Consider the following 10,000-nt stretch of genomic DNA (forward strand, 5'->3'; position numbering starts at 1 on the left):
AATGACCACGAATGTTTTCAGGTGTTTCCATTAAACACATTACCACACTGAGGTGCATCAAAATTCCATTTCTATTGGTTCTTGTCGAATCCCGCAGTGATGAGAAAGTTGGGTTATCCATGCAGAGAAAAGGAGAGAGGTAAAGTGGGACGCAAAGAGGAGAGGGTGGGGAACAAAAGGGAGACAGAGGATGGAGAGAGGGAGGGAAGGAGAGAGAGAGGGGGAGGGGAATGGGTGGAGGAAAAGAGAGAGAGAGAGAGAGAGAGAGAGAGAGAGAGAGAGAGAGAGAGAGAGAGAGAGAGAGAGAGAGAGAGAGAGAGAGAGAGAGAGAGAGAGATAGAGAGAGATATAGAGAGAGATAGAGATAGAGAGAGAGACATACAGACAGACAGAGAGAGAGAGAGAGAGAGAGAGAGAGAGAGAGAGAGAGAGAGAGAGAGAGAGAGATAGCGAGAGAGAGATAGAGAGAGATATAGAGAGAGATAGAGATAGAGAGAGAGAGAGACATACAGACAGACAGAGAGAGAGAGAGAGAAAGAGAGAGAGAGAGAGAGAGAGAGAGAGAGAGAGAGAGAGAGAGAGAGAGAGAGAGAGAGAGAGAGAGAGAGAGAGAGAGAGAGAGAGAGAGAGAGAGAGAGAGAGAGAGAGAGAGAGAGAGATAGAGAGAGAGAGAGAGAGAGAGAGAGAGAGAGAGAGAGAGAGAGAGAGAGAGAGAGAGAGAGGTGGTGTGAAAAGGGATTTCATATCCCTTAGGGGAAGTTCTCACACTGGAACAATTTGGACACATACAAGACCCACTTTGTGACAAAACTTTATATAGATTCCCTTGGCGTTGATACAAAACGATTCCATTGAGCAAACATTCTTGAAGGCGTTTCGAATGAAACATCTCGCCTCACTGTCTTACCAGAATACAAAGAGAAACCCGACCTATATTTAGGACAGTGCTATTGATATCTCCTCACGTATGCTCTCACCGACCAAGGCAGATTTCCCACAAACTGGAAACACGAACGCACAAAACGCGCTCACATATTTATTTTTATGTATTTATTTATTTATTTATTTATATTTGTTTCATCTGTTATTCTTCATCGAGCCTCATTATGGACTAAAAATGCAATTTACTATACTGTAACCTAGGCAGACTAGATAACTATAAACAATTCGCTTTAAAGAAAAGCGGACACGCAACATGCACCTCTTATGTTTTCAATGTATTGTTAATGTAAATGAAATGTTAATGATAATCTATAACCTTTATCCTAGACGTGATTTTACTCAAGAAAAGGGTCAACTCACTGAACTCTGACGAACATCTCAAATACTTTTATTCTGTCTAAAGTCCCCGTCACACATGCAAAATTCTCACCAAATGTGAATTTGAAAAGCTGGAAGAAAACTTCGCTTACAATATTCTAGACTTCCTTAAGAACAATTCAACGATGTGTCTAATATTCGTATTGTTTTAACTTCTCTTAATTCGTCATTCAGCTTCTCAATATATGACGCAAAGGTGATTTGACATTTGAAGATTCGAAAAAAAAAAAAAATGTAACCCGAGTGGTTTCTACTCAAATGAACTCGCTTGAGTCACGTCAGGGTTTAAAGTCAAACGATTCTATTTGGGTTAGATAAGTCTCAAGTATAAAGTCCCAGTTACACCAAGCTTACGACCTGTTTCCAACCACCGGCAACCACCTGGCCAATTGCAGGTAGTCTTTGGAAGTCGCTGGTAGTCGGTAATAAAATAGATAAATAGATAGATCGATAGATAGATATATTACAACACACACTGAATAGTCCCCAGTACATAGATTTTCATCTTATCAACCACATCAACTTTTTTTCTATTTCAATTCCTTGCATAGGTTTTGTGTCGCCGACCGATCGCTTGGTTTTCGGTCGAAGGTGGTCGGAAACAGGTCGTAAACCTGGTGTGGCTGGGACATAAGGGAACGTTGAGTTTAATGAAACATCTCTCAAGACTATTCTGTCTTCCAAAAGAATATTTTATTTCACTGGAAGCCCAACATACCCCATCGCCTCTCTTTTAACCTCGACTGTATTTCCTGGTCGAGCAGGTTAGTGTCGCTACTTACGGCGGAGGTCGAGTTGACGACAGTTTGTAACGCCGCTAGCGAGTTGGACCAAGGGCATGGCTCATCAAATCCCACGCTACAAAGTCCTCTGTAAGGGGCGTCGTTCTAGCCTCCTGATAGGGGGAATTCACGGCGTTCAACCAAATCGTATTTCCTCCACTTTTCCACAAATGGAGAGAAAACAACCGGCGACTGTTCCCCAAGTGTTTCTCAAAATGTGTATCAGAATCCAAGACTCCCTCCGGAAGGGATCTATGTGAGGCCCCGAGGACCGTTGTCATCCGCTATGGGGCTCCGGGTTTCCAATCAGTGAAAATCAAGGCAATAATTGCCACTACACTTTGTAATTCAATTGACTGTTTCCAAATAAATGTGCATCGGAGAGATATGAAGCTCTGATATACCAAGGATCAAGTACATGTATCTGTCGAGTAGAAACAACTTCATTGAAAATCTTTAATTTTTCGAATCCCCAAATGTCAAATCACCTTTGTGTCACATATTGAGAAGCAGAATGACGAATTAAGAGAGAGAAGATAAACCTATACGAATATCAGACACATTATTGATGTGGCTTACGGAAGTCTAGAGTATTGTAACCGAAGTCGTTTCTACACAAACGAAATAGCAATAGCAAGTAGCATGCTAGCGAGAAATGCCTAGTGTGCCGCCACCTTAACACGTCATCTACTCTAATGTCATACGATTTTATACTTTTATGGATATGTGCTTTGAATTGACAACTCACTTCCTCCTCTAAATGAGGAAAGAGCTTATTCACCTATTTCCCTTTCGATAGAGACAAAATATTCAATCAAGATAATAATGATGATTCGGTTTAACGTCGAGGGTTAGATGGTGTCCAAGAACTTTTTGGCGTGGAATTTAAATAACCATGACCTTGGTTCAACTTGCTAGCGGCAAAATTCGAACTACCGTCACCTCGACCTCCGCCGAAAGTAGCGACGCTCTAGCCCGCTCGGCTAGCGCGCATCCAACAATAAAAAACAGAGATAAATAAATAAATACATAAATGATACATGAGTAGTTAAAATAAAAGAAGAGGGACACGCCGTCATTATGTGTACTCTGCCAATTTCCTTTGCTTAAGTGATCTCCCTTAATAAGAGAAGAAAATCATTAGTTTACAGTGTAATACCCATACACCTACCCAAATCTGATTCATGATCATCTAAATTATGTAAACATATATTTTACTGTATCATTACATTCTTCGGCTACAAATAATTTCTTAATGTATAAATAAACAATATGAACCAATGAACACGAACGAAAAATATATCTGCATCGTCCAGATACACCAGGGGCATGTGTGTCCACGGAGGGAAGGCTATCGTGCGCTGTAGTCTCTTTTTAGCAATTTTCTCTTTGGCCATCTCTTCAAAGGAACATTAAGGACATCTTTCAGAAACACGCGTTTGCACATGAGTGTATGTATATGTGTGTGTGTGTGTGTGTGTGTGTGTGTGTGTGTGTGTGTGTGTGTGTGTGTGTGTGTGTGTGTGTGTGTGTGTGTGTGTGTGTGTGTGTGTGTGTGCGTGATTCACCATGGTCTTGGATCACGTGTTGGACTCGTAATCGACAGCTATTTCCCTCCCGGAAGAGAGCTCAGAGATCATATATGACCGATGTATGGGTAAAGTTGTGACCTTACATGCACATACAACCCAAACTCCCCGCCCACAAGAGTTGGAGTAACGACTCGCAACGCAGTGATACTGAATTTTTTTTCAGCCCTGGGTGGGATTCGAGCCCGGACCGCCGTAGTGGCAGCCGGGAACTCTACCAACTGCGCCACCAAGTCGTGTGTGTGTGTGTGTGTGTGTGTGTGTGTGTGTGTGTGTGTGTGTGTGTGTGTGTGTGTGTGTGTGTATGCGCAGTATATGGGTAAACTCGTCAACATTTTCAGAATAACTTCATTAATTAAGTTGTGGAAGGCGGCATCGGAGAAAGCCACTTGGGAAACTTTGTTACGCATGATAGCAAGTTGAGCACTGGTTTTGTGTGTATGTATACGTTCAGACACACACACACACAAACACATTTATATATATATATATATATATATATATATACATATATATACACATACAAACATACATGTGTGTGTGTGTGTGTGTGTGTGTGTGTGTGTGTGTGTGTGTGTGTGTGTGTGTGTGTGTGTGTGTGTGTGTGTGTGTGTGTGTGAGAGAGAGAGAGAGAGAGAGAGAGAGAGAGAGCGCTCGCGTGTGGGTCCCTGTGTGTTTGCGTGCGCAGGAGCGGACATTTTGAACTCTGTTGGATCACTGTAATAAAAATACCTCCCCATCGAGCCATTAACTTTCCTAATTATGAATTCTGAATCCGTAATTCATTGTAACAAATGTGAACTCCAGAGGGACTCTACCAGCAGCGCGCACACGAGCACGCACACCCTATAGATCGAACCATACAAAGTTCGAAGTTTTAATAAGGGTGGGCAGCTGCTGTCGATCACAAGTGGAGCACATGATTTAAAAACATGTTGGTGAATCACACACACGTACACAAACACACACTCTCTCTCTCTCTCTCTCTCTTACACACACACACACACACACACACACACACACACACACACACACACACACACACACACACACACGCACACAAACACAAGCACACGCACGCACACGCACACACACACACACACACACGCACACAAGCACACGCACACACACACGCACACGCACACAAGCACACGCGCACACACACACACACACACACTTAATTTTTTTTGTTCAGCTAAAGAAAAGCACTTGTGTATTGTTTGGATTAAGGATGTAATCCTGACCAGCCCTAGGCAGCTATGAGAGAGAAAATATTTGGTAATCTTTTAATCCCTTTTGGCCTCATAATATTCGTCTTTAATAAAGGTTTTGTCACAAAAATAAGCGAATAAATAAATAGATAAATGAATGTACAAATAAACAAGCAAATAGACAAACAACAAATAAATAAACAAACACGTAAGCAAGTACACATATATTAAACAAACAAATGAACACATTAATACATAAATGATTAAAGCATATAAATGAATAAACAAATAAGAAAACCAACAAATCTACAAACAATTAATATACAATGTACTAGATACCATGTACAATATATAAGTAGATTTCAACGATTGTAAAGTGTTAATCGTTAGTGTTTTTTTTTTTTTTTTTTTTTTTTTTTTTTTTTTTTTTTTTTTAGAAATTGGTGACCAACCCTCAACTGAGTTGGATCACAGGCTTTCACACAATTTCTAACCCAAGCGCTAGTTCGCATTGCTAGACAGACTGTGTTCTTAACCCGAATCCCTGACCTCAGTGGATAATGTGATGAACTCATACGCGGGTAGTCGTGAGTTCGATTCCCGGAACCCACTGCGGGCTAGGTGTTGTGTTCCCGACAGCCCTGGTCAGGCGGGGAGGCGACCCAGCATCGGTTTAAAAAAACTCCAGTGGCTTGCTGCTACTGACAGGGCTTTGCAGGGTTTTTTTTTTCACTCCCCTACTGCGTGGAAAAGGGTAGGCGAGGTTTTTAATCCCAAGCCTTAAAACCCATCTGCCGTCTCTGGCCTCGCCTTTCCGACTCCTTCCCTCTCCTCCAGACCCAAGTATGAAAATGACAAAACCCTTCCCGCGTGGAGTGACGCGGTGAGATTTACCGAAAGCCCCGTGGGGCTGCGCGGCCAATTAGACGGGGGCTTTTGGGGCGCCCCGCAGCTGGAGCTCTTGGGCGCGACAGCCAGCTGGCAACTCAAAGATATGACAGCTGGACACAGGAGAGTGTCTGCCGGAAATCCAGGAAAAAGGCAGCTGGACGTTTGCGGGCACCAAAACTGGGCAAGCAGGCATCCGAGAAAAGCAGTTGGACAACTGAACAAATTTAGACTTAAGAAGGAAATAGGCTAGCACTGGTTTACAATTAGAGTGATTACCGTAGGGAATAGACTTCGTAACCGCATAGCGAGTGCTGAAACTATCGGTTGTTTTAAGAGAAGGTTAGATAACTTTATGGATGGGGATAATAGGTTATAATGGACATGGAACTGCCTAGTGTAGGTCTTATGGTCTCTTGTCGTTTCCTTCATTCTTATACTCTTATGTTTAATTGGACAAGCAGACATCCCAGAAAAGCGGTCAATTTATTACCCAATTCCTTAGAAAGAAAGGACAAATTTGACGTTTAAGAAAAAAAAAAAATCTATTACCACCGTTATTTCCAAAGAAAGGCTATGGCATAACACCAGACGATTTCATTCAATTAAAAGAAACTTTTTTCCTACTGGGAAAAAATTGTCACATTTGATCCTCTTTTCCTATCTAATCCAAGCGATTTTATTCAACTTGCGAAAGAACTACATGCTGATCAGGACTGTATCTAAAAAGGATTCTTTCTATCATTGAGGACTATTCTCCTTTCGGACGAGAAAGAACCAAGAAAACCTAAATCTAAAGCAACAAGAATCTTTCACACCAAAAATAATTCATAAGCAGAGACTGCGAGACTTCATGAATCAGGGAGATGCTCGTCTTTGAGCCATCCACATATTTACGATACACACAATTCAATCCATCCTACAGAAACGAAAGCATCTTTGTTCCAACGACGCGCCCCTAAAATGTGAGCAAGTTCTTTCAGCTTTCAGGAAATTCTTCTGAACGTCACATATTCCTGTTATTCCAATTCAAAGAACACGTTTTGTAGTTTTCCGTAAAATGTCTATATTGCAGATGCCTTGCCAGAACGCCTGCATTAGACAGATATACATATAGTCTGATATGTGCGCGCTTGTGTGTATGCATGTGTACACACGTGGGAATAGGGTGTACATTTATAGTTACACAAACAATGTGAAATCAATTATCCTTCAAGTTTGGAAACCATAAAGGCTTTCAAGAATATACGTGACGTGAAACTTATTGAAGCAGTACGATGAACGACGCAAACGCGCTCTCTAATGTAGAAACTGTTTATGCTAAATGCAAGCAGGTCTCTGCATTGCAAATACAATCAGACACCGGTGTGGCGCATTCTGGAACTGAATGCATACATATGAACATAAGTCCGCTAGCATGCTCCCATCCTTTCACACAAAGCCAAACACCCCTCCACAGAGACAGACAGACAGACAGACAGATAGACACACATACATTTAACTAAACATTCTTACTACTTTTGACGTCATGCCGCCCTTAAGATATTTTGTTCTTGTTAATACCATATTACTATTGTTATTATCATTATCATTATTTTTATTATTATTATTTTTCTTTTTTTTTCTTTTTGTGGAGGTGGAGCTCAGATGGGGTACCGGAGTAATGGGTTAAAAGCTCTGATGGCGTCATCGGAAGCGTGCTGGTCTCGCATTTGCTTAATCGCGGGTTCGACTCCCGCACCCTTTTCCGTTCCCCAGCAGTGTCTGTTACCTGTTCCAAAAACCCAAGAGGATATGATAAAGGTGACGGCTTCGGCCGTAGCTACTCAGCGCCTTCTGGTGTCGACTCCTCACTTTCATAAAAATAACGTTAGATGTACCATGCAATGTTCCCATGTTGCTAAAATCGACACACAAATCCACGATGGAGATCTAAGCTAAGGTTCTCGAGAAACACAAAGTTATACTCTTCGAAGCTAACGCGTGGCCATCATCAGCTATGAAAACCAGGAGGTGAGAGCCAAAGGATTATTCTTCCCCCCCAAGAGTTTTCTTCGTCAGAGGAATTGCTTCCGGCTGCCACATCACGACTGGAGAGGGCGAAAATGAAGGTGCCATTCTGTCCGCCTCTTTGCCTGCACAATTCGAAAATAATTTCGCCCACTCGAACGAGGGCTTGGGCGACCTCTTGGTACACTGGCAAACCTGTCAGCGATTTAACGAGACACGCCTCAGCTCTCAAGTACAGGTTTTGGAGTCGCAAACACGCACGCACAACGCGCGCACACTTACACACACGCACAACGCGCGCGCACGCACACACACACAATGTATATGCATACAATATATATGTATATATATATATACACACACACATATATATATATATATATATATATATATATATATATATACCTGCCCAAAAGGTATTGTTGCCTCAAGTCTCACTAACTGACAATTAAGCAATCTTGCAATGACTGGCAACTGTCCTCGGGCCTTGCCACAGATCTCTGAGAGACCAAAATTTTTATTACTGTCCGTGTTGTGCGAGTGTGGGACACCCACTGGTTTATAGATACAAAAGTAATGATTAGGTTTTCTGTTCTTATATGAAAAGGCGGAGGAAATATAATTTAGATTAACATATATAAGACCTATTGGCCTCACCCGGACACCGAATGCCATCCACTTGGGTCTGCACCTCCAGACGAAGTTGAGAAAGTTGGACCACCAATTGTAGATACTCTTCATTGGTCCCTTTGTGGAAAGTATTCAGATATATTAGTTACACATGTATGGATAATGTACTACACAACAGCAATACTCTCAGTGGGTACAGAATACACTCAGAAGGATATACATAAGATCTATTTTTGACTAACGTGCTTCCCCGCCGAGTTGCAGAGGAACTGCTTCACAACTCCCCACAAAACCATTAAGTCGAGAAAATGCAAACCAAACATTTAGGCAGAAGCAAGTCCCTCTTCACAAGTTGGCAAAGGACAGTGACGTCACGTGGAGGGCCACAAAACGTTAAAAGACTGGCGCGCTGATTGGTTCAATTTGTCGTGTGCTGAGGGTACCGACTGCCGTGGCCAAATCTCCGCGTTTGGGGCCTTCACTTTTACTCTTTTCTTTATGCAAAAATTTCCACTTTCGTGAGCTTACTTCTTCAACTCCTTGACCGTCCTCCCTCCAGAGTTCTCTCTCTCTCTCTCTCCTTTCCTCCACTTCCCTTAGCTAAAATCTTTACAGCCCCCAAAGACATTTTCTACTGATGACTTTCAACTGCGATTCAGTTTCTCCCTCGCCTTACTTCTGGATTCCTCGCGTTCTGACCATTTCATCCTACAGCCTCCATCTCTCTCCACATCTAGGTCACTCTCCACTTCGCCCAGCACGTCCACGTCTCTCATCCCTATCTCCCACTCGCACACAAGACACACACCTACAGACTCTTCGTCCCGAATGTCAAGAACGTGCTGGAGCTCCGGAAGGCGATGACAGCGAAGTCGTCTGGCACTATCCTTTCCGCTTTGACTACATCTTCATTCCGGTTCATCTTCGTGCCTTCAATTTCTATTTCTTATCTATCCAGCCACTACAACCTCTTCCTTCTCCTCTTCTCTCCACCTCTTTCTCCTCCTTCTGTTCCTCATTTTCCTAATTTCGTTTCAAAGACTGTTCTCTATTTTCTCATTTCTCTTCATCCACCACGAGTCCCCCAATCTTCCCTATCCTCCTTCCGCATCCATGAACTTCTAACAACTTTAGAATCTACCGGAAAGGTAGAGTAAGAACAAGATAAATATATATACATACCCACAAGATAAATCTATATACACACCCACACACGCACACACACACACACACACACACACACACACACACACACACACACACACACACACACACACACACACACACACACACACACACACACACACACACACACACACACACAGGACTCGGTGGCGCGGTTGGTAGAGTCCCAGACTGTCAGTATGGCGGTACTGGAGGTACCTGGTTCGAATCCTGCCCAGGGCTGAAATAATTTCAGTATCGCTGCGCTTCGAGTCGTTACTCCAACTCTCGTGGGCGGGGAGTTGGGTGTGTGTGTGCGTGTAAAGTCATAGCATTACCCATAGATCGGTCATACGAGCTCTGAGCTCTCTTCCGGGAGGGAAATAGCTGTCGATCACGAGTCCAA

The sequence above is a fragment of the Oratosquilla oratoria genome, chromosome 2 (assembly GCF_046742065.1).
Source record: "Oratosquilla oratoria isolate Oo_2021 chromosome 2, ASM4674206v1, whole genome shotgun sequence".
NCBI classification, from domain to species: Eukaryota; Metazoa; Arthropoda; class Malacostraca; order Stomatopoda; family Squillidae; genus Oratosquilla; species Oratosquilla oratoria.